The sequence below is a fragment of the Schistocerca serialis genome, chromosome 3, assembly GCF_023864345.2.
Source record: "Schistocerca serialis cubense isolate TAMUIC-IGC-003099 chromosome 3, iqSchSeri2.2, whole genome shotgun sequence".
In the NCBI taxonomy this organism is placed as follows: domain Eukaryota; kingdom Metazoa; phylum Arthropoda; class Insecta; order Orthoptera; family Acrididae; genus Schistocerca; species Schistocerca serialis.
In genome coordinates, this window is record NC_064640.1 from 538831837 (window position 1) to 538849742 (window position 17906).

The 17906-nt window shown below is 40.6% G+C and overlaps 6 non-coding genes across 6 annotated transcripts; all 6 read left to right on the top strand.

The window, feature by feature from the left end:
- Window positions 1–8878: 8878 nt before the first annotated feature.
- On the top strand, window positions 8879–8951 carry Trnat-ugu (transfer RNA threonine (anticodon UGU)). The gene has a single exon. It is a non-coding gene; the product is annotated as a tRNA-Thr (tRNA).
- A 741-nt stretch (window positions 8952–9692) lies between these two features.
- Trnat-ugu (transfer RNA threonine (anticodon UGU)) lies at window positions 9693–9765 on the top strand. Its single transcript has one exon. It is a non-coding gene; the product is annotated as a tRNA-Thr (tRNA).
- Window positions 9766–10459: 694 nt separating this feature from the next.
- Trnat-ugu (transfer RNA threonine (anticodon UGU)) lies at window positions 10460–10532 on the top strand. The gene has a single exon. It is a non-coding gene; the product is annotated as a tRNA-Thr (tRNA).
- Window positions 10533–12193: 1661 nt separating this feature from the next.
- Trnat-ugu (transfer RNA threonine (anticodon UGU)) lies at window positions 12194–12266 on the top strand. Its single transcript has one exon. It is a non-coding gene; the product is annotated as a tRNA-Thr (tRNA).
- A 741-nt stretch (window positions 12267–13007) lies between these two features.
- Trnat-ugu (transfer RNA threonine (anticodon UGU)) lies at window positions 13008–13080 on the top strand. The gene has a single exon. It is a non-coding gene; the product is annotated as a tRNA-Thr (tRNA).
- Window positions 13081–13774: 694 nt separating this feature from the next.
- Window positions 13775–13847, top strand: Trnat-ugu (transfer RNA threonine (anticodon UGU)). The gene has a single exon. It is a non-coding gene; the product is annotated as a tRNA-Thr (tRNA).
- The last annotated feature ends 4059 nt before the right edge of the window (window positions 13848–17906 follow it).

Consider the following 17906-nt stretch of genomic DNA (forward strand, 5'->3'; position numbering starts at 1 on the left):
AACAAGATTCCATTCATCAGTGAGGTCGGATGGAAGAATTTCATCCCAATCAAGGCTTAGTTGCCACAAGCGCTGCAAGAACAATTTACATCTTATGACTGCTGGACCTAGAAGCCCCAGCGGGTCGTAGATTGATGCTGTTGTAGACAGAATGTGTCAGAGGCAGGCTGCCATAATATCACTCACGTTTTTATGGCTTGTTCACCAGTAAGATGACAATGCAAAGATGTTTCTCTGTCCTGCACAGGATTTTTTTCCACGACCTTGATACTATTTGAACACCATTTCTTCAGTGGAAACCACCCCCCCCCCCCCCCCCCAGAGGAAAGTAGTTGAGTCAGCTGGGTTTGAAGTTCCTGAGCTTCAGCTTCCGTAGCTGAGCCACTTAAGAAGTCGTCCACATAAAAGCTAGACATCAAGGCTTGTGATGCCATTGGAAACCTCTTTTGATTTTCGAAAGCCAACTGTTGAAGACATCTGGTAGCAAGAGAGGCAGCAGGAGCGGCTCCATAAGTGAATGTACACAGTCTATACCCTTGCATCGATTCAGATGGTGATTTCCGCCATAGAATTCTCTGGATGTTCCTATCATCAGGATGGAGACACACTTTGCGATACATTTTTGCTATGTCAGCTGACAGAGCCACTTTAAAGGAGGGAAATTTTATAATAATGGAAAATAAATCTGGCTGGACAGTGGGACCAACCATCAAGATATAGTTGAGAGATACTCCATTAGAAATGCCAGCAGAGCTATCAAATACTTCCCTCAACTTAGTAGTATGATGTGGAAGGCAACACTTTGGACCAATAATACCTTGAGAATTAGAGGTCTCCATGTGTCCCAGTTCGACATATTCATGCATGAATGCAGCATATGCCTTCTGCAGATTCGCTTGCCTTTTAAATCTCCTCTCAAGATGCGTCAGTCTCCGAAAGGCTTGTCATCGTGATTCATCTAAGGATTTACAGTCAGGTTTCACTGGAGGTCGAGCCACAAATCTCCCTTCTTCATCTTGTGCCGTGTGGTGCTGAAAGTAAGTCACATATTTTATCCTGTTTACTCATCGTTTTAGTAGACAGTTCCTCTAACTCCCAAAACCTTTGCAGTTTGGCATCTAAATTGTCACCTCTAACAAAGCACGAGGTCACTGTAGAATGAGGCATGTTGCATGCAGCTGAAGGCATCCTACCAGACATAATCCAGCCAAATCTTGTTTCGACCAGTGAAGGATGATTTGGTTTCACCAGCCTTTCCTTACAAACAACATCAAAGAAAACCTCAGCACCAAGAATTAAATCTACTGTGGCAGGCTTGTTGACTTCTCAATCAGCGAGCGGAAGATTTCAAGGGACACTCCAGGACCTTGTGTCTATCTTGCTCGCTGATAGGTCACTGGTGACATGGCCTACGATAGCGCAAGTGGTTCTGACATGAAAGGCGTTGAGCCTAGACGACAGTTCAACATTACAGATGTAAGACACTGATGCTGCAAAGGCATTGTTTATGCCTTTCACAGGAAACGAATGTTTACTTCGATTCAGTTTTAATTTCTCTGCCATGCCCTTAGATATAAAGAATAGCTGATTCGCACTATATAACAGAACTCTGCAAACCTGCTGTCTACCCATGTTGTCCTTAATGTTGCCAACAGCTGTTGCCTACAAAACATTAAAATGGATGTTTGTGTTCCCGTTCGTAGCTTGATGGGCCAAGGAATGGCCTCCTGGTTCACTATTCTGCCTATTCCTTGGTTCAGCAGACTTGTGGAGCAGTATATTGTGCCTTCCTTTACAGGTCTTAGAAGGAGAAATCTTGCATTTAGTCGAGAAATGACCAGAGCGGATGCACAAAAACAAAGCTTATTTGTTTGTCACACATGCCCGCCGTTCATCAACATTTAGTGACTGAAACCCTTTGCATTTAGTGATAGTATGAGGTTCACTTAAAAAATTACATCACTCCTCAGTATCAGCATTAGCGAGATGAGGTATCCTCACATGTCTCGTTTGATTTGAATTATTGGCATTTCCTTGCCAATCCCTCGAGGTGTTATCCCTGAACCTGATCAACTCAATGTTCTGACATTTTGTTTCCAAAAAATCTATTAGTTGATTTAATGTGGTGAATGTTGACCCATACATCTTTATCTCCCACTCATGACGATTCGTAGGTCGCATACTAGACAGAATCTCTTCTGAAAGAATAACTTCATGAAGTGGAACATGAGATCTGAGAGCTTCTAAGGCCACATACGTGATTAATTAGTTGCCTATTATCGCTCGCTGCGCCATGGCCGACTGTAGGTAAGGCCAACAAAGCCTTAGCATGTGTGGTTGCAATATTTTTGGTTTATTATACCTCTGTGTAATAAGTCCCAAGGCTATCGATAGGTTTCCTGCCGTGGCAGGTATGTGTTTCAATAGGTCTTTAGCTTCACATCACAAAGACGAATTAAGGTAATTAAGTTTTTGAACATCATCAATCGAATTGTTATTCATAATGAGATTCAAAAATGTATCCTTGTATGATGACCACTTAAGGTAGTTACCTTCAAAATTTGGCAAGTTAATAGCAGGTAGTTTCAAAGAACTGACACTGCCTGACGGATTCGAGCCCGAAGGCTGCGAAAGCTGGGTGAACCTCTTCACTGAACCCTTGATAGTGGATTCAACGAAGTCCCACGAATCCTCGAATTCTGCCCTATCCTTACTATGATCTTCCGATTCGTCTTCAGTTGCCAGCCGTGTCTGAGACGACTGAAAATCAGTCTGAATCCGAGTCAATGACTTAATTTTGATTCCAACATTTCGATGCTGGCACTGTCTGCAGACTGCACAAAGCTCGCTAAACGCGCGAGAACGCCCTTTGCTAAACATCTCTGCGTAACTAATTTTGTTTTCTCTGAGGGCTCCATTGTAGGACCGGGAAGATGATAGCAGGAAGCCAACAGTTGCACTTACCAGGTTGCAGCGGCAATACGAGGCAGTACGGACTGGAACAGCAGAGGTGTCACGGGCACGGACAGCTGGCGTGGCAGGCTTTGCCGTCTCCAACGGCGCGAGGTTTCGGCGGGAGCAGGACGTGACGTCACCGATGATGCTGGCACCGACGCGTTTCTGTGCTTCTCGCGTTTGAATTAGAGACTCATTAAACGTTCACAAATATGTTTCCGACCACCGTTGTTAAGGCTGTTATTGTCGTAGTCCCGAACTGAAAGTGCGCAGAACACACGTGGTTTTTTAAAAGTTCACAAATACCGGAAAATAAATCCGCGCGAACGTAAATTCCGCGTGATCACTGTATCCGGCCCGGACGACCAAACAATGTAAGCGCGAGCTCTTCCTCCCGTGGTGGCATATTGGAGTGTGAGTGTATAGTGCGAGAGGACTCACTGTCCTTTTGTTTCCACTCACACGAACTGGACGGAACAAGTTGTCTGGTACAAGTGTTTATTAGAATAAACTTTACAACTTGCACAGGCAGCGCGCCAGCTGCGGCTCCTGGCTTAGCTGGGAGACCTACACGCCCGTCCGCTACGGGATCTCGAAGCTACCTGCTCGGCCGTTACAACCGCTAATCTTACCTGCGCGCACAAAGGACCTGGGAGATCCACTTCTGCACGTAGGTTGCTACAAGTTCGTTTGAGGCGTGCACAAAGGACCTAGGAGATCCACTTCTGCGCATAGGTTGCAAGAGGTTCGCTTGAGCAGTTACCAGACAGCGCCAGACAACAGGCCGTACTGCGCATGCGCAGCTACGATGACGTAAGCAGCCCGTGCTTGGTGCTTGCTCTGCTCATACGCTTTTCTGTGTGGAACATATCTCACCCAGATAAAGGACGCTAATAAGGAAGCGGTTCTTGGCATAATATCATTTCAAAATTAGACTCCACAGCTCAAAGTCCCATAACATTCTGCTATGGGGTGACTTTAACAGTCTTTTTAATTCGTACTCTGCAATATTATTGTGTAACATTATGTGTAGCATTACCAATCAGGTTTACATCTACAGAGCACTGCAAAAAGCTAGTAGGATGGAATACAAATTTCTTGCAAAATAAATAAATAAATTAAAGTTTCTTGTGTAGCTTACACCAGAATAAAGGACCATAAATTTCATGACTATTTCAAAATGCGTAAAAATTAACAAAGAAACTGTACAACTGACAGTTTATACTCTACTCTAGGAATAAATATAAACCCATGTGGGGAGTTAAAACGATAAAACACGGTATGCTGCCAGTCTACAATTTAGCGTAGAATGGCAATCTATAAATTTAAGATGAAAACACAAATTAAGAAATAACTTCAGGCCTAGAAGAAGTACTAGACAAGTGCCTTGTGATCGAAAAACACCGTTTCACAGAAGACAGATTTGTAGAATTCTACTCCAGCTGTCAATATATTTGAAACAAAGTATTTAGTTCAAAACTAGTGACCAAATTTGCCTACCGGTCAGCTTCAAGTCAATGTTTACGTATGTTCGTACGTATATAGCATTAAGAGATCTCACAGTGACATAAAAGGAACAGAACATCAGAGACTACTCCAGCAGCGCCGGAGATTCATAAACCATACTAAAATGCTTCATTCCGCTCTAATTGCACATTTATATGTTCAGATGCACTCTGAAGTACCTGATATTAAGCTTTTCTATGACCAGTCTCAGGACTGAAGACCACAACAACAACATGTGGTTTTCGTGATACCAATTTTCTTGGAGGTCCAGTAGTGTATTCTCACGTTTGGTTTTTTATTATAGTATGTCATTCGTCACAGAAAATGAAAATTTTGACTTGAAATAGAACGAAGTCGAATGTAACCAATAGTGAGGAACGAAACACTTCGTTTCAAATAAACTAACTGCCTCAGCGGAAAAAAATTAATAGAAGCAAATTTTTCAACAAAATAGACAGAAATAGCTTCATTAAGACATTAATGGTTGATTGCTAATAACGTGGAAATAATATAAAATCAGAAAATTGAAACTACTAACTTATTTTGGTCTTTCATGATTATGAGAATGTATATTAATTCACTTGATGGCTCCCGGCCACAGAAATCTGTTTTGTTTTCATTTGACATGAGAGCCATAAACGAAGAGACCAGCAATATCACGAAAAATATACACGGGTCACGTGGAGAAGGACCCCCCCCCCCCCTTAACTATAAGTCAGCTTGCTCTGCGCATGCACGAATCTGGCAGCTTGGGCGCGCCGGAAAAAATTTTCCGGGTAGCATCTGGCTACTTGCTGCTACTGCTCATACGGCAAACAGCCAGGCTTCAAGTAGCCAGATGTGGGAGGAAGGCACTGCTCATTCGCAAATTCAGCTCTGCGCATGCGCACGAGCCCGCTGGCAATTGTTCAAACAAACCTAAGGTCTCCCGACAGGGAGCAGACTATACTGGACAATCTGACCAGCCCAGTTTGAAAGCTGCCACTAGATGACAGTTGGCGTGAATAGCAGAGTCCAAACAACAATCCTCCATTAAAACATGCAATCAATAAAAAATAAAATACAACTATTACAAGTTGAGCTCCAATCTTTGAACTGCATGGTAGTTTGTGTTACTGAGCAATGGTGTAGACACACAGAAATCCAACATGTAGTATTATGTATGAAAGGGCAGACTCTTACTGCAGAAATGCTTCAAGGGGTATGGAATCATGCATTTATATTAGAAAAGGAACACAGTTGAGTTAGGACATGACCTCAGCACAGTAAGTGAAGACAAACACTTTGAAATATCAGCGATTTAATTAGCCAAGAAATCAATCATTCTGTGTGTGTATAGATCTCCCAGTACTAGTGTGGATACACTTTTCAATAAATTAACAGAAGTTCTAGATAAAGTCTCAAGTACAAAGGTCAACATAATTCTGTGTGGGGACATTAACATCAATACTAATATCATAAATGAATCCAGCAGCACTCACATAAATATCCTTCAAAGTTTTGGCATGTCCCTTTTGGTCAATAGTGCAACAAGGGTTACCACAATGACTGCATCAGTAATTGAGCATATGGCCACAAATATGTACAGGGCAAATTGTCATGTAGCTGTAAACGATTTTGGCCTATCAGACCATCTCTGTCAAATAACAAGAGCAAAATAAGGCATCGAATCGTTCCCTAAACTACAAGCCTACAAACGACATCTATCAGAAATCACAATAAAATATTTTTCAATAGAGCTAGCAAAACAAAACTGGCATCAAGTGTTCAAGGAAACCAACGTGAAAATGAGTAGTGGACAAGGTAATAAATGAGCCACAACACTTTTCAAACTATAAAAACGAGCATTTTTCAAGTATTGCAGAGAAGTTACAGCAAAGATTCCCCAAAACAAATGTACCATCTGTAAATAATGTTGCACTAAATACAATGATGTTACTTCCAACCACAAAGAATAAAGTCAATAAAACAGTTCAAAAACTAAAAAATTAAAAGTCAGTAGGCTTAGATGAAGTATCAGTGTGTGTACTGAAACAATGCATAGAGATTATACAAGGCCCTTTAACAAATACAATAAATGAATCCTCTAACTTCAGGGACATTTCCAGAGCAGTTAAATCAGGCAATAGTTGTACCTTTGCGTAAGAAAGGTAATGCAGAAGACATAGAAAATTACCAGCCCATTTCCCTGCTGTCACCATTCTCAAAGAAAAGACAAATTAATGAATTATCTGAATAAATAAAATTTAAGCAAATCACAGTTTGGTTTCTGAAGTGGCAAAAATAATGAGTCAGCCATAATAGAATTAACGAAAGTTGTACTTCATGCTCTTGCCGAAGATGAGTGTGTCACAGGCATATTTTTGGATCTTCCTAATGCCTTTGATACAGTCGACCACAAGATTGTATTAAATAAATTAGAAGCATTAAGAATAAGACAGGTAGCTAATGACCGGTTTAGATCATACCTAGGCAGATAGGGTACATAGAGTAGAGGTAACACATACTTCAAATAATTCTAAACACTTACTAAAACACTTATCAGAACCAAAATACATTAATATAGGGGTTCCACAAGGCACCATATTAGGACCAATACTATTCCTGATATACATGAATGACTTTCCCAGTAGTGTTACTCATGGTGAAAAAATTCTCTTAGCTGACGACAGCAATATTATAGTCACTGAGATAACAAGAGAACTCCTTGCTGAGAAAGGAAATGAAATTCAAGGAAGTTTATGATTCGTCAATAAGCTATAAAGTGACATTGTCCATAAAGAAAACTAAGCCAAGCATTTCAGTTTGAAGAGGAAAAATGACAATGTTAAATTAAATGTAGATGGCACCTCTATAGACTGTAAGAAACGCAAAATTTCTAGAAATGAATATTGTGTCTCAGCTGAAGTTGTGTGAACACACAAAGGTACTTGCAAACAGAATGTCATCAGCATGTTATGCCCTTAGAATCCTATTATCAGTGTGTAACATTCAGTGTCTTTTAGTTACGTACTGTTCATATGTACATTCAATTCTTAGCTATGGCAATCTTTTTGGGGGAAATTCACAAAATATGAGCACAATTGTGTAACTCCAGAAAAGATCCGTAAGAATAATAACTAAAAATACTAGTTGAGCTCACTGTAAAGATCTGTTCAAAACACTGGGAATTTTAACTGTTCAATGTGAATACACTTTCCAGTCAATTGTACACATCAAAAATAACTGCACAAACAGTTCTGCCCATGACCATGGAACAACAGCTAGACACAATTTACATTTACCAAGAAATAATAAACATTAAAGTCAAAACAGCATTTTCTACCAAGGAATACTTAGATAAAAGGGTGTAGGTGTTTGATAAAAGCAAGTTATACAAATAAATCATAATAGTGATTATAAAACACCCAACATTCCACATAACATCTTCACACTATTTTTTTTCCTTCTTTTTTTCTTTTCTAGAAAATCCTACCCCCAAGCTATGCATAGCACAATACTAACACCTCTTCCTCTTTCTGAGCTCAACATCTCACTCATTGTAAAGGGATGCCAACTTAGTTTTTCACGATAGCAAATGGGAAGTTGCTGCACAGAAAATGGCCCAGAGATAACCAATGTGTGTGTGTTTTTGCTTTTGTAATGAGTGAAGTGTTATGAAACAATGTGTGTATAGTGTGTGCAGTGACTGATAGTGAGATATGAGTGAACCGTGTGGCACTATATTACTGAATAAGTTATTTATAAAAAAAAAAGTATTGCCTACTAGGAGTAAATCTAATGATTGTCTCAACTAGAAGTCTGTAAATGTAGGTGCATACGAATTGGCTTATTTTAAATTGGTCTAAACTTGTAAATACTTTTACATGTACTATATCCTTGTAAAAAGAGATATATGTTGAATAAAGCTGCTGCTGCTTCTACTACTACTACTACTACTACTACTACGATGAAGTTTATTATTTGTGGTGTATGATTGCAATGAGAGCCAAACATTGAAAAGACCTTCTGCCATGTCAGATATAAACAGTTTGGTATTTAACTCAGAATATAGGGAGGAAATTATTGTCTCATAGCACAGTTCTGTAATTATTGTACCAGTTCAGTTCGAATGTACATGAAAGCACCTCACAACTGTACCCCATTTTCGCTTTAAGCTTACGTTTTGACAGACTCAAATACTCCGTGATTTAAGACATTCAGCCCACATTCTTCACACAGTTCATCTTGCGTGAAAGTAAAAGGAAATTTACTTGGAAAATAATCCTACTCACATCGCAACTCGCAATTTTTGTCCCGCAACTTCTGTTACAAATGTAGATAGCGCCTGTGTAGGCAGTTGTGACGTCGCTCTCATCCAAAGCTGTTCGTTCGTCTGCGCTATTACACAGCATAAGAATGCAGGTATCCCACAGAAGCCTCCATAGCTCAGTTGGCAGAGCATTGGTCTTGTAAACCAAGTGTCGGGAGTTCGAGTCTCTCTGGGGGCACACATTTTACGTCTTTTTTTCATCCGCCATGAACATTGGCGTGCAGTAGCATGAATCGCCGTTGGTCCGTGGCTTTTCTGAACAGCGATTTTGTGCCGAGTCGAAGTACTGGGCTACGTCTCTCACCAATCTTTGAAGTATAGAGTGCAGAATGTTGTATTTGTGGTTGCGCATTATATGACCATTCGTGACTATCTGGCAATCGTATCCTTCACATACCTTGATACGCTTACATTTCAAATGCCTCCAGATTCTTACCTAATGTTGTCGATGACAACGCCATAGAGTAGGATAATGAACAAGCAACGCCGAAGTAATTGAGTGCGAAGCGTAATACTGATGTCCCAGTTACTGAGAACTTTCCTAAAAAGAACTTCTGGCTTCAGTTCTGCACCAAATTTCTTGAGAGAAGTTCCAAACGTCGTCGATTTCACACCCCAAATATTTATATTATCATTACGAAGTGTAAGAGTGCCCTGAATTTCATCTCCATTTCTGCTGATAACCATTTCATCTCCTAGACTTTTAAACGTATCATCATAGTACTGCTCTCCTCAGTAACAGTGTTTAGTAGTAGTTGCAGATCTTCCAGCTTGCTTGCAAGTAAGACAGTGTCATCAGTATGTCTGATGTGACAAATTTAGACAGCGCTTGTGTAGGCAGTTGTGATGTTACGCTCACCCAAAGCAGTTCGTTGTTCTGCGGTATTACACAGCTTAAGAATGTTGATTTTTCGCAGAAGCCTCTATAGCTCAGTTGGCAGAGCATTGGTCTTGTAAACCAAGGGTCGGGAGTTCGAATCTCTCTGGGGGCATACATTTTTCGTCTTTTTTCATCCTCCATGAACATTGGCGTGCAGCAGCATGAATCGCTGTTGGTCCGTGGCTTTTCTGAACAGTGATTCTGTGCTGAGTCGAACTACTGGGCTACGACTCCCATCGATCTGTCTTTGAAGTATTAAGTGCAGAATGTTGTATTTGTTGTTGCGCATTGTATGACCATTCTGGCCATGATACCTTCACATACTTTGATATGCTTAAATTTCAAGTGCCTCCAGATTCTTACCTAATGTTGAGGTACGTGTTGATGACTCAACTCCATAGAGTACGATAATGAACACGCAATGCCGAAGTTATCGAGTGCGAAGTGAGAAATGAGAAGAGAGAACTTTTCTGGAAAGAAAAAATTTCTTGAGAGAAGTTCCAATTGTCGTTGATTTCATTACGAAGTGTATGAATGCCCCGAATTTCATTTCCATTTCTGCTGACACCAATTTTATCTTCTTGACTTTTAACCGTAACATCATAGTACTGCTCTCCTCAGTAACAGTGTTTAGTAGTAGTTGCAGACCTTCCAGCCTGCTTCCAAGTAAGACAGTGTCATCAGCATGTCTAATGTTGCTACAAATTTACACAGCGCTTGTGTAGGCAGTTGTGACGTCGCGCTCATCCAAAGCAGTTCGTTGTTCTGCGGTATTACACAGCTTAAGAACGTGGGTTTCCGCAGACGCCTCTATAGCTCAGTTGGCAGAGCATTGGTCTTGTAAATCAAGTGTCGGGAGTTCGAGTCTCTCTGGGGGCATACATTTTTTTGTCTTTTTTCATCTACCATGAACATTGGCGTCCAGTAGCATGAATCGTCGTTGGTAACCAGCACTCCTTGATACATTCCATCAAGACCAGCTCGAGAACTCTTTTCAAAATAGATGCGTTAAAAAGAAATGGGAAAGGGGTGGGGGTGGGAGAGAGTGCAGCCCCGCTGAACTCCTTTCATAATCTAAACTACTTTTGATGACATCTGACTAGCACTTTCTTTCTAGTACAGGTTTCAAATAAACCACTGACAACTACATAGCCCCAGTTCACCTAAGATATACATCAATTTTTCATGCTGACCAATGTAACTCCAGAAAAGATCCGTAAGAATAATAACTAAAAATACTAGTTGAGCTCACTGTAAAGATCTGTTCAAAACACTGGGAATTTTAACTGTTCAATGTGAATACACTTTCCAGTCAATTGTACACATCAAAAATAACTGCACAAACAGTTCTGCCCATGACCATGGAACAACAGCTAGACACAATTTACATTTACCAAGAAATAATAAACATTAAAGTCAAAACAGCATTTTCTACCAAGGAATACTTAGATAAAAGGGTGTAGGTGTTTGATAAAAGCAAGTTATACAAATAAATCATAATAGTGATTATAAAACACCCAACATTCCACATAACATCTTCACACTATTTTTTTTCCTTCTTTTTTTCTTTTCTAGAAAATCCTACCCCCAAGCTATGCATAGCACAATACTAACACCTCTTCCTCTTTCTGAGCTCAACATCTCACTCATTGTAAAGGGATGCCAACTTAGTTTTTCACGATAGCAAATGGGAAGTTGCTGCACAGAAAATGGCCCAGAGATAACCAATGTGTGTGTGTTTTTGCTTTTGTAATGAGTGAAGTGTTATGAAACAATGTGTGTATAGTGTGTGCAGTGACTGATAGTAAGATATGAGTGAACCGTGTGGCACTATATTACTGAATAAGTTATTTATAAAAAAAAAAAGTATTGCCTACTAGGAGTAAATCTAATGATTGTCTCAACTAGAAGTCTGTAAATGTAGGTGCATACGAATTGGCTTATTTTAAATTGGTCTAAACTTGTAAATACTTTTACATGTACTATATCCTTGTAAAAAGAGATATATGTTGAATAAAGCTGCTGCTGCTTCTACTACTACTACTACTACTACTACTACTACTACTACTACGATGAAGTTTATTATTTGTGGTGTATGATTGCAATGAGAGCCAAACATTGAAAAGACCTTCTGCCATGTCAGATATAAACAGTTTGGTATTTAACTCAGAATATAGGGAGGAAATTATTGTCTCATAGCACAGTTCTGTAATTATTGTACCAGTTCAGTTCGAATGTACATGAAAGCACCTCACAACTGTACCCCATTTTCGCTTTAAGCTTACGTTTTGACAGACTCAAATACTCCGTGATTTAAGACATTCAGCCCACATTCTTCACACAGTTCATCTTGCGTGAAAGTAAAAGGAAATTTACTTGGAAAATAATCCTACTCACATCGCAACTCGCAATTTTTGTCCCGCAACTTCTGTTACAAATGTAGATAGCGCCTGTGAAGGCAGTTGTGACGTCGCTCTCATCCAAAGCTGTTCGTTCGTCTGCGCTATTACACAGCATAAGAATGCAGATATCCCACAGAAGCCTCCATAGCTCAGTTGGCAGAGCATTGGTCTTGTAAACCAAGTGTCGGGAGTTCGAGTCTCTCTGGGGGCACACATTTTACGTCTTTTTTTCATCCGCCATGAACATTGGCGTGCAGTAGCATGAATCGCCGTTGGTCCGTGGCTTTTCTGAACAGCGATTTTGTGCCGAGTCGAAGTACTGGGCTACGTCTCTCACCAATCTTTGAAGTATAGAGTGCAGAATGTTGTATTTGTGGTTGCGCATTATATGACCATTCGTGACTATCTGGCAATCGTATCCTTCACATACCTTGATACGCTTACATTTCAAATGCCTCCAGATTCTTACCTAATGTTGTCGATGACAACGCCATAGAGTAGGATAATGAACAAGCAACGCCGAAGTAATTGAGTGCGAAGCGTAATACTGATGTCCCAGTTACTGAGAACTTTCCTAAAAAGAACTTCTGGCTTCAGTTCTGCACCAAATTTCTTGAGAGAAGTTCCAAACGTCGTCGATTTCACACCCCAAATATTTATATTATCATTACGAAGTGTAAGAGTGCCCTGAATTTCATCTCCATTTCTGCTGATAACCATTTCATCTCCTAGACTTTTAAACGTATCATCATAGTACTGCTCTCCTCAGTAACAGTGTTTAGTAGTAGTTGCAGATCTTCCAGCTTGCTTGCAAGTAAGACAGTGTCATCAGTATGTCTGATGTGACAAATTTAGACAGCGCTTGTGTAGGCAGTTGTGATGTTACGCTCACCCAAAGCAGTTCGTTGTTCTGCGGTATTACACAGCTTAAGAATGTTGATTTTTCGCAGAAGCCTCTATAGCTCAGTTGGCAGAGCATTGGTCTTGTAAACCAAGGGTCGGGAGTTCGAATCTCTCTGGGGGCATACATTTTTCGTCTTTTTTCATCCTCCATGAACATTGGCGTGCAGCAGCATGAATCGCTGTTGGTCCGTGGCTTTTCTGAACAGTGATTCTGTGCTGAGTCGAACTACTGGACTACGACTCCCATCGATCTGTCTTTGAAGTATTAAGTGCAGAATGTTGTATTTGTTGTTGCGCATTGTATGACCATTCTGGCCATGATACCTTCACATACTTTGATATGCTTAAATTTCAAGTGCCTCCAGATTCTTACCTAATGTTGAGGTACGTGTTGATGACTCAACTCCATAGAGTACGATAATGAACACGCAATGCCGAAGTTATCGAGTGCGAAGTGAGAAATGAGAAGAGAGAACTTTTCTGGAAAGAAAAAATTTCTTGAGAGAAGTTCCAATTGTCGTTGATTTCATTACGAAGTGTATGAATGCCCCGAATTTCATTTCCATTTCTGCTGACACCAATTTTATCTTCTTGACTTTTAACCGTAACATCATAGTACTGCTCTCCTCAGTAACAGTGTTTAGTAGTAGTTGCAGACCTTCCAGCCTGCTTCCAAGTAAGACAGTGTCATCAGCATGTCTAATGTTGCTACAAATTTACACAGCGCTTGTGTAGGCAGTTGTGACGTCGCGCTCATCCAAAGCAGTTCGTTGTTCTGCGGTATTACACAGCTTAAGAACGTGGGTTTCCGCAGACGCCTCTATAGCTCAGTTGGCAGAGCATTGGTCTTGTAAATCAAGTGTCGGGAGTTCGAGTCTCTCTGGGGGCATACATTTTTTTGTCTTTTTTCATCTACCATGAACATTGGCGTCCAGTAGCATGAATCGTCGTTGGTAACCAGCACTCCTTGATACATTCCATCAAGACCAGCTCGAGAACTCTTTTCAAAATAGATGCGTTAAAAAGAAATGGGAAAGGGGTGGGGGTGGGAGAGAGTGCAGCCCCGCTGAACTCCTTTCATAATCTAAACTACTTTTGATGACATCTGACTAGCACTTTCTTTCTAGTACAGGTTTCAAATAAACCACTGACAACTACATAGCCCCAGTTCACCTAAGATATACATCAATTTTTCATGCTGACCAATGTAAAAAGCTTTTTCATAATCGATGTAACACGCACAAGCATCGACATAAACATCACGACGTCACTGAGTCAATACCTTAAGACTGACTAACGCCTCCCGAAACAGTTCCTGATCGCAAACCGAGGCAGTCCTCTCCTCACATTTATGGTACAGTCTCACATGCAGTTGTTGTGGTCTTCAGTCCAGAGTCTGGTTTGATGCAGCTCTCCATGCTACTCTATCCTGTGCAAGCGTCTTCATCTCCCAGTACCTACTGCAACCTTCATCCTTCTGAATCTGTTTAGTGTATTCAGTATTCTGAGGAATAACTTGAGGGCATGACATTAAATTGATAATTCTGTTGTCATTACAACATTTTGCATTGGGCTTTTTGATAAGTGCTACAAATGTTGATTTGAGCCAGTCACGTGGTATGATCCAACTTTGACGGATACTGTTAAACAAATCAACCAGCAAGAAGACAGATCGTTCGCCCGTGAGCAGCTTCAGTCAGAATTTGGAGCCTTCCCACTCTCTGATATGACATGTCATGTTTCTGCTCTTGAGATATAGACGTCATCGCTCTCTCAGGCACTATGATCACTACTTCTGCTGTCCCTGAGGTGATTTTCTATGTATTCCTTCCAATTGCCCAGTTTCTCTTCAGTACTAAGCAGGATGCTGCTATCTTTGATTGTGAGGAACCCAGAACCTCTGCTGTTGGAAATTCCTGCTGCTTGTCTTGTCCTTTTACAAGTTGAATAAATCGTCCTTCGCGTTCAGTTCTTCAACGCCGCTGCATGGCTTTGACAGATGTCGTTCTTTAGCTTTACGTATTTCCTTCTTTATTATTTTCTACAATTCTCTGTATATTACTGGATCATTTGTGGGATCTTCAGCGATCGAACAGTTCTGGAATTTCATCTGTCATTCAATGCCTGCGTTTCTTGCTATCTGTATCCGTTTGTTTTTCTTGGCTCACTTCATTCACTATAGATTTAAACTTGTTGTAGATGTCTTCAACATTATTTATATCTATATTTGGCTGGGTGTAATCTATCGTAGTTTCCTACACAATGACGTTCGATTGATTCGTTGCACTGTATGGCCTTTTTTCCATTTTCATACTCGTTGTGGCTAGCAAAAGGTTGTGGTCAAAGTTAATATCGGGCCCAGGATATGTCTTCACACTTCTTACAGAATTTCTGATATCAATGTGTACAGACGATGTGGAGGCAACTGAAAATGAGTGTTATAAGGAACACTTCCTCCTAGCCTAGTTGGACTAGCCGATTACCTCGATCATTGCCAACCTCTAAACCAAAATTAGTTACTGTATCATCGAGCCAACAAACCTTGGCACTGAAATAATCCATCAGCATGGTAATCTCTTGTTTGGTGAAAGAGTGTGTTTTAACCTAGGTGTAAAAAGTTTCTATATATTCATCTGATGCATCACAGATTAGGGGATACACATGGATAACATTCAGCAGAATGGGTTTCACATTGAATTGCAAGAAAATGACCCTAGCGGACAGACGTGCGAATTTCTTGACTGTTGCATTGACAGCCGGGTGTGCTTTGAACTCCACTCCAATGGAATAGTGTGACTCGTTGTTGCCTGCATATACTTGATAACGAATAACGTTACATTTTCTCAAATTAGGCCAGCGCATCTCATTGATTCCAAGAATGTTAGTTTTGAGTTTTTCCATCTCTGTTATGGGATTGTGAGTGTTTTTTTCTACTTTGAAATAAGCTGCGGTCATTCCAAATCGCTATCCTCCTTATGACTACCCTGGAGAGTCTGAACACCTGAAGTCCACTGGAGGGCTGCCTAGGACTGGGGGCCTTGGTTATAAATTTTCCAGTCATACTAAGGATTTCTCTTGTACTTGCGAGGTGGTTTCGGACAGCCTTCCTCACACAATTGAGACCGCTTACGCCAATATCGCTACGTTTTGAAATGTGTGTCTCATCACTATATCAGGCGATACCTAGACTGGCGCCGATGTGCACTACTAACGAATCTGCTGTTCTCCGTCATTGTAGATTCCAGTGACATTTCCTCCATTATGGAACCACATCCCTGAAGAGAAGACTAGAAAATGAAACACACCCTCCGGCCTCACAACCTAATACTGTCGGCGTTGAAAAAGAAAGAGTTGGTCAAGAGAGGCCAATAGGAAAGGAAACAGAAGTAGTCCAACATAGTAAGTGGAAGCGATGTCAAACTTAGCCCATGTGATTGCCGCCCACATACTACCAAGGAGGGAGCCCCTTAGGGTGACTTCTCTTCGTCTTTTCTTTTACCTGCTGGACCAATCTGGAATGGGTGAAACTTACCAGGGGCATAGCTCCCGCCAGCACAGCTCTGCGAATCACTGAGGCACACAAATCTCATCGTGTTAAAAGGTGGTAGTAATCTGGCCATCTTGATTTAGGTTTTCCTTGGTTTCCCTCATACTTCAGGCAAGTACTGGGATGGTTCCTACTATAGCCCAGCGTCCGACTACCTATTCTTGTCAAACTAATCGGTAAGTATGTAACTGACTGTCCATAAGAATTACGTTCTTTCTGCTGTTCTTAAGTTGTAATACCGAAACATGTATAGTACCCAGATGATCTACAGATGAATAAAACTACAACAAAAACTACTACTACTACGACTACACATGCTGCTGTCGGTAGACGCTTTGTCACCACGACTTAACTGCTTCCGGAGTTTTCATCACAGCTCGAGAAATCTATGGTTCTGCCAGTGCCACCTAGAAACAAGGCCGCCACACTGTCTTTGGAGTCGCTCGTGACTTAAGCACTACGGGTCATAACAAACACAAAGGCACATGTGCTGACTTGGTTGTTTCGCCTGTGTAGCCATCATCATCATCATCATCATCATCTAAGACTGATTATGCCTTTCAGCGTGTAGCCGTTATATGATTGTGAATTGAAATGTTAGTGTAATAGTGTTCATACTGCTTCAACGTATAAATATGCCACGTAGATGCTGAATGCCTGCTTGTAGAGGCAATTATGCTGCTCAGGAAAGAGTCAGTACATTCCATTTCCCTCGTGATGAAGATGCAAGGAGAGAATGGATAAGAGCAGTTCACAGTGATATTCTCCCCTTCAGATCACTCTGTAGTAAGTAGCAGCTTTAGTAAATAAACCTATGAAATGATTCTGTTAAATCTGAGTGTTAATTGTAATTTATAAACATAACCTATATACGTAGGCCAAACTTTTCTCATACTAACGTAACGTAATTCATTATTTTTAACAGGTTTGTGATTTTACGAAAAAAATTTTATCGTAAAAAAATAAGGAAACATTATTTAAAGTATTAGAATTTCTTTTTATTTTAGATAAATGAATTATTTGATAAACGTAAAGTCCAATATACACTTGGAGCTACAAGTATCTCTCGATTCGTAGCGTAGTGGTATGACTCTTACGCTGACGTCACACACGCAGTGTAGCGGCTTTGTTCCTAGGTGGCACTGGTGCAGCTCGATCGCCCCACGAACTAGCGACTTTTGTTGGTACTATGTCTACGACGTGTCTTAGTGGTTTAATATATACTGTGGATTTTAATAATACAAATAACTGTGAAACACGGATGGCAATATCTTGTTGAGAGCAGGTCGCTTATAACAACACTGATTAGTAAATACATAACAAATCGCAACCACCAGTCAATACATCTCTCGAGTTTTCGCTCGTCACGCGATCTAGTAACGTCTGTTGGTACTATCATCA